Consider the following 5,880-nt stretch of genomic DNA (forward strand, 5'->3'; position numbering starts at 1 on the left):
GCAGGCGGGCTGTGGTAGTAGCAGCCGTAGTCGGCGCTCTGTATCTAGCATGGAGGACGCTATGAGGGAGCAGCAAAAAAAGTTTCGTGAAGAGCTGCGGCAACAACAAATGGCATTCCTCCAACAGCAATCAGAGTACATGGCTACTTACAACGCACAGGCGCAACAAGCAATGAACGTGAGTGTCTTATTTATTCCCAACATGCTCGATATTGGTTCTATAACTAATATATTATATTTGCAACAGTCTTGGTTTCCACAGCAGGCACAGCAGCAACCATTTGTTTTCCCTCAATTTCAGCCATCGATGCTTCAGTGGGGATTACATGCTCCGCCACCTCCACCTCCAACTCAGGCGCTTCAATTTAGTTAAGACTTGTTGTTTGTATCAACCTTTCAAATCCTTACTAAACTTGATTTTGTAGGGATCCGGGGTCATGTGCCACAACACGCTACCACCGGTCATACCAGCACAAGGAGGAGCTTATGCAGGGGAGGGAGCTACTCCAGGAGAGGTTAGTTTGACAAACAATTTGTTTGAATAGTGGTCATGCATGTAACCAATGTCGTTATTAATAAATGTCTTCTTTTTTCTTTAGAATCCAAACTCATTACACAACTTCGTCAACGAGTTTTTCGCTTCTGGAGGTAGTGGTCACAACTCCAACGACCCCGATATGTGATGGTGTTAGCTTTGTGTCGAATTGTGCGTTGTAATGGACTATTTGCGGACTTTATGTTGTATGGACTGTTTGTGAACTCGGATGTTGTAATGGACTCTAATTTTATGTTGTGGACTATTTGTGAATTGTGGATTTAATGTTTATGTATTGTGGATGTTGTATGGACTGTCATTTTATATTGTGATTATATTGTTTATGAATTTGCTGTTATTTTTTGCATTTTTCGAATATTTTTGCTCTGAAATTATTCTGAAAAATAAGGAGCACTGTTTTCGGCGGCTAAGAGGCGAGCCGCCGAAAGTTGACTATTTTCGGTGGTCAGGTAGTAGCCGCCGAAAATAACAGTTTACTTTCGACGGCTGTCTGCTGGCCACCGAAAATAACTTATTTTCGGCGGCTGGACTCTGGCCGCCGAAAATATAGTCTTATTTTCGGCTAATTTTTTCTGGCGGCCAGGAACTGCCGAAAATAAACCTAAGGCCGTCGAAAATAGCTTATTTTTTGCGGCAAAGGCCTTATTTTCGGCCGTTCCTGGCCGCCGAAAATGACTGTAGCTCTTGTAGTGCTCGACCCTTGCGCGCGGTCGTCCCGGCCCTGGCGCGTGGCCCGGCGCAGCTCGCGTGGCCCCGGCGCGGCCTCGCGCGCGCGGTGATTGATTTTTGGTTTTTAATTAGTTTTAAACTTTATTTAATTAACGTGTTGCGTCACGTGCTTCATCGCGCGGTGAAATAGTTTGATTTCAGATTCTATTAATGTGTTGTGTCGCGCGCTTCGTCGCGCGACGATCCATTTCAATTTAAGATTAATTAATGTGTGGTGTCGCGCGTCCAGTTGCACGACGTTTCGTTTTAAATTCAGTTTAGATGACGTATCTCGTCGTACGCTTCGTCGCACGACGCTTGACATTATTTTTATAATTAGTTCAAGTGTCTCGTGGCGTGCTCCGTCGCGCGACGAGTCGTTTTATTCTTATTTCAGTCTAAGTGTTGTGTCGCGCGTTTCGCCGCGCGACAATCCTTTTAAATTTACTTTGATCTGTTTATAATGATTAAATACGAAACATGACTTTATCCTATGCATAGCGTGATGGCCAAATTAATATTATTATGTTTAGACGAGTACCTTGCTTTGTAATCGCGTAACGTAATGCTCTTCGACCGTAGCCTCGACCGTTACTCTCTCTTTCTCGCTTAGTCGTAAGTGTGAGCCCTGCACCTAGTGTTTATTTATTTATGATATTTTATTGCATGGTGTACTGTTCTTTTGTATTAAATTTGTGGAATGTATGTTTGAACTCGTATAGATAACGGTCAGTTGGTGGAGTCCAAGGAGTTGCAGGTGAAGACCCTGAGCAGCAGCTGGTTGGTGAAGGCAAGTGTCCCTTGACCCATCTATGTCCTACTCATGCTTATAATTCACTCCCCGCATTTACATGATTTATACTTAAGGATTTACTAGCTTTTTTATCTTGTCCTTGTTTACCCACTTTGGTTGGGTTATTTTGGTTTAGCTATATGCTAGTGCTTCACATTAATCAATGAACATGTTGAGATTATCTATGATACGTTGTTTTCCCTCTTGATTATGATGATATACTTGTGGCATTTAAGGGGACTCGAGCTGTTTCTCGAGTGCCTCTCCGTAAGGACTGGTTCATTGGATGACTGCCCGGGAAAACAGTGCAACCATGAGGGTGGAATGGGACGCCCTTAGCTGAATAATTAGAGGAACTGAGATGTAGTTCAGTTCGCCGTCGTGCCGTCAATGGGGCTCGGTGTATGTGGCTCGCTCTGCCAAGTGTGGTTTGCCCCTTGGAGAGGAGTGTGGTACATTTAGGAAATCTAACGGGTGGCTACAGCCTCAGGGAATGTTTGTAAAGGCTACATAGTGAAACCCTGCCTATTCACCTTGGTAGTGTTTAAGGGTTTGATCGACCCGAGGCACGAGGGAATCACGGCTTGTAGGTAAAGTGCGCAACCTCTGCAGAGTGTTGTGAAACTGATATATCTATCGTGCTCGCGGTTATGAGCGACCAAGGGAGCTCCATTGATTAGAGATACTTTGATCAGAGATGTTTGGTTTACAGGTGGTGATGAGGATGATGGTTTTGGTTATGACTATGGTAATGGTAAGTGGTATTCTTTCTGTTTGGAAAGGGTACTTTGGGTTAACAACTTGGATTAATACTAAAACTTGGCTTTCTACTAGTAATAATAACCTGACCAACTAAAAGCAACTACTTGACTTAACCCCACATAAAGCTAGTCCACTACAGTCAAACGGGATAATTGTTGAGTATGTTGATGTGTACTCACCCTTGCTTTACACACCAACCCCCCCCCCCAGGTTGTCCACGTTGCAACCACTGCTCAGGAGAAGATGAAGTCGTGGAGGAGGACTTCCAGGAGTTCCAAGAGTACGATGAGTTCTAGGCATGGGTTAGCGGCAAACCCCCAGTCGGCTGCCTGTGAAGGCCGTGTGTATCTACGTTTCTTTTCCGCACTTTGATAAATGTTAATGACTATGTGGATGTCTCGGACATCATGATGTAATTGACTATTACCTTCTTTTATGCTATTATTTGAGCACTGTGTGATGATGTCCAGTTATGTAACTGTTGTGTACGTGAATTGCTGATCCTGGCACATACATGGTTCGCATTCGATTTGCCTTCTAAAACCGGGTGTGACAAATCTCGAGGTCGAGATTCTTTTAAGGGGGGTAGGATTTGTAACCCCCAAACTCATATTTCTATGACATTAATTATTCATGAAATAAAATTAGTGTTTTATAAAGGCATGATCCTTTTAAATAAAGATAGGGTCCTTAATTATTGTATGATTCACACTTTACTAAGTTTATGTGTGTTGAAGCATTCTACTATTTAGAGGAATAAGATAATAAATAAATATATGATTTGCATCATTTTGGATTTTTGTGTGTGCATGTTTGAAAGTAACACCCATACCTAAATTTCAATTGGAAATATGGAGGACAAGTGAAAAGAAAAGAAGAAAAGAAAAAAAGAAAAGAAACCGCCAAGGCTGACAATGTCTCGGCCCAGTTTGAGAACCTCCGTGCTCAGCCTAGCTCCTTTTGGCACCGATAGGTGGGACCCACCTGTCAGCAGCCGTCGTGCTCACACTCGCTGCTCCTATCACTGGCGTTGTGGCCCTGCTAGCCAGAACCAAGCGTGCGTCGCGGGCGTCTATCACTGGCATGTGGGGCCCACTCCTCGGCCACTCACGACCGCTCGTCAACCACCTTCCTCTCTGACGTGTGGGACCACTCCCCAGCCACTGTTCCTCTTCCAAATCCTAGGTACCTCGGTGTGGGTTGTTGCAACAACCCCACCCGTGGGGATCTACCAGCTAGGGGGTTTGGCTCTGGTATAAGACTCCATGCGACGCGGCCGCATCGACCATTTCATAGCCGGAGATAGCACCACCGTAGCTAGTTCATTGCTGCACGAGAGGACCCATTCCCCCACTAGAAACGATTCTCGCCGGCAGCGCTACCTTGCCGACGGAGACCGTCCTGGGAGAACCACCTGTACCTCCAGAATTCGGTGGGGCGATAGCACATGGGGTGGTGATCCGGGTTGTGGTGAATTCCTCACCAGTCTTCTTCATCCGCCACGGGACCGTCGTGTTCCATGGACTCACCCTCTATACCCTCACATCTCCGGTAAGATAGCCCTGGCGAGTTCGCCCCCTTCTCCTCTCTTTTTTTGGATTAAGTTCGCTTGGGTTGGGTCAACGGCACACCGATCGATCAGGCCCCTGTAACAACCTGAATTTGGGGGTATAAAATTTCTTCTCTAATATCTACCAAATTCAGGTGTTACTCCTTTTCTCACCTCTATAGATTTTCTTTTCTATTCTCTTTAATAGGGTTTTGGGTTAATTATGTGAGGGATATATTATTTTCTTTAGAATATTAAAACTTAGGGGAGATACGAATATTTGCATCATGCTAAGCATAAACTTTGTTTTTGATTGATGCACATGTTTGAAATATTTGAATTTGAATTGTGGTTTGATTTGAATTGAATTCCATAGAGAAAATAAAAAGAAAAGGAAATAGAAATTCAAAGGAAAAAGGAAAAACCGTTTTCAGCCCAGCTCCTGCGTCCGGCACACCTCGGCCCAGCATGCGCGCCCCGCACCCCTTCCCTTTGCCTGGTGGGACCTGCCTATCGGTGTCGTTCCCTTTGCCCGCACACGCTCGCGCCCTCGCTCCCTCTCTCCCTTTGTCCGGTGGGGCCGTCTTGTCACGCCCTTTTCCCTTGCGCGCGCGCCCCCGCTCTCTCTGCACAGTGGGCCCCGCCCATCAGCGCTGACCGCCCGTTTGCGCACCCCCTTTTGCTGGTCATGGACCTCGCCTGTCGGAATCGTCCTCCCCAACCGCCCACACGCATGACCCGCGCGCACGCTGTGGACTTCGCGCCCACGACGCACGCCGAGGACGCGCCCACCGCCACCCCGGCCTATTCTAGTTGCCCACACCCTACTCGCTCTCCCTCCTCCTCACTCGCGCACTCGTAGAACCCCAGCACCTGCCTCGCACCACGCGCGCACCAGAAGAGCTCCGCCGTCATCCGTCGTGGTCTCGGACTTGTTTCTCGACCGTCGTCAAGTCCCCGTTGTGTCTGTTGCCCTAGTGAGCTTTGCCTCAATGCTAGCAACCCGGGATGCCCCTCGGTTCGCCCTTCCCCTCTATGTCTCTCTGCTCGCGCTCACTAGACCTCCATCGTGCAGTCGAAGCCCCACCGCCGTCGACCCGAGACCTCACCGCGTTCCTACCACCGTTCAAGAGTCCTAGAGCTCTCTCTTAAGGTAACCCACCTCCCTCTACCCCTGATTTCCCCTTTCCTGCCTTTGTGTGTGTGCAATCGCTCACCAAAGCAAGGTAACACCGCTGTCGAGCCACCTCGCCACAGTCTGCCACCCTATGGTGCTTCTACGCCGGCGTCGTGCCCACAGTTGTGTTTGCTACGTCACCTCGAACCCACCTGAGCCCTTCCCAACATCCTAGGCCCCCCTAGTGTGCTCGCGGTCTCGCCTTCGGTGGAGCTCCGCCATGGAGTCGGGCGGCGCCACCACTGGTATCCAGGGAGACCCTGCCCAGGCTTGCCAAGGGATCTCAGGCATCCATCTGACATCAGGCGGCCTAGATTTAATTAGAACAGATCTAA

This window comes from Zea mays, chromosome 2, assembly GCF_902167145.1.
Source record: "Zea mays cultivar B73 chromosome 2, Zm-B73-REFERENCE-NAM-5.0, whole genome shotgun sequence".
Classification (NCBI taxonomy): domain Eukaryota; kingdom Viridiplantae; phylum Streptophyta; class Magnoliopsida; order Poales; family Poaceae; genus Zea; species Zea mays.